Source organism: Cupressus sempervirens, chromosome 4 (genome assembly GCF_028749045.1).
Source record: "Cupressus sempervirens isolate cs-2001-9-10 chromosome 4, ASM2874904v1, whole genome shotgun sequence".
Lineage (NCBI taxonomy): Eukaryota > Viridiplantae > Streptophyta > Pinopsida > Cupressales > Cupressaceae > Cupressus > Cupressus sempervirens.
Window position 1 is genome coordinate 856,039,958 of NC_143121.1, and position 1,754 is coordinate 856,041,711.

Genomic DNA, 1,754 nt, shown 5'->3' on the forward strand with positions numbered 1-1,754 from the left:
GAGAAGACAATCCTTCCCCACTTGCTGATTATTGTCTTGAAAAAGGTCAAAAAGCCTATATGCTACAATAAAACGATTAGCATTTGAGATAACCTCCAAGTCCAAAAAATTGTCTCATAATAATGCCCATAGCTAAGCTAGCTAGAACTCTGCATCCTGCAACAAAACCCAAAATCTTTCCTCTCTCATAAATACAAAGCTCCTTCCAACTCATCCATTTTAATATCTCTACGTGAAATATCCTCCTACTTTCCCTTCCTTTCTTGAAATTGCTTATATAAATCCCATCCATATCCCCCTGTTATCCACAACATCCTTGCCTCTATCAATATATTCAAACATTCATCATCCTTTTATCTTCACTTCTAAATGGACCATCTCATTCTATATGTCAGATGTCCTCCTTTTAATCCTTGCACTCGCATTCTCTGACCTTGTTTCTACTAATTTTTACAACGACCTCAAATACACATGGGGAAATGATCAAGCTAAGATACTAGACAATGGCCAACACTTGCAACTTACTCTCAATCAATCATCAAGTATGTTTTTATCTCATTTTGTGTGTGTGTGTGTGTGGGCGCATGTTCTTTACAGTATGTAGAACCGATCCTAATCTCCCCCCTGACTCTATTGTGTGAAAACAAGTTCAGGATTCCAATCCAAGAATGAATATCTGTTCAAAAAAATTGATATGCAAATCAAGCTTGTTCCTAGTAACTCTTTTAGCACTATTACAACATACTATGTAAGTCTCTCCCTTCAACTCAAATTAGTAATGGGTACTACTACTGTAGGGAGTGTAGTATAATAAAATGTTCATTTTATGTCATACCTCTCTTCACAAGGGTCTACACATGATGAAATAGACTTTGAGTTCCTAGGGAATCTGTCTGGAGATCTGTACATAATACACACCAATGTGTTCTCTCAGGGAAATGGCAATAATGAGCAACAATTCTACCTTTGGTTTAACCCCACCACAAACTTCCACACTTATAACCTCCTTTGGAATCCCAAGAAAATAATGTAAGTTGATACTAATGTCCATGCAACTTCAGATTAACCAGTGAATGCTCCATTTGGCCTAGTCCTCTACTTTTGACATAAGCTTCATAGCTAACTAATAATGTGTATTTCTGGTATTTTGTAGGTATTTTTTGGATGGAACACTAGTGAGAGTGTCCAAGAATAATGAGGATTTAGGTCTTGCATACCTAAAGAATCAAGTGATAAGAATATATTCAATCCTCTGGAATGGTGACGAGTGGGCAACCAGAGGCAATTCATTCAAGATTGACCAGAGCAAATCCCAATTTGTGGCGTCTTATGTAAATTTTAAAGTGGAGACATCCTATGCCTCCTCTAATTGCTCTATGAATTCATGGTATGCTGGATAGGCATTGGAGTCGAGCGAGAAATAGAAACTGGAATGGGTATGCAAAAATTACATGATTTATGATTACTATTTGGATAGTAAAAGGTTTCCCCAGGGGTTTCCTATTGAATGCAGTCGCCAGGCATCCAACAAAGTTTAGAGGACTTACACCCCCTTCAACCCTTAAGATTTATTATGATATGTCCCTAGGAACACATCTGTTGATGAAATGGGTCAAAGGGGGTCATAGGTTAGCTTTCAACCCCACTTGACCCATATGATCAATTATGATATGTCCCTCAGGGTCCGAGGGCCCCTATGGACATATGTCATGATGAAATGGGTAGAAGGGGGTATTACTCCATATGATTGATTA

At 38.0% G+C, this 1,754-nt stretch overlaps 1 pseudogene; it reads left to right on the forward strand.

Moving 5' to 3' along the window:
* The first annotated feature begins 388 nt into the window (after positions 1 to 388).
* Positions 389 to 1,538, forward strand: LOC149564087 (xyloglucan endotransglucosylase/hydrolase 2-like; annotated as a pseudogene).
* The last annotated feature ends 216 nt before the right edge of the window (positions 1,539 to 1,754 follow it).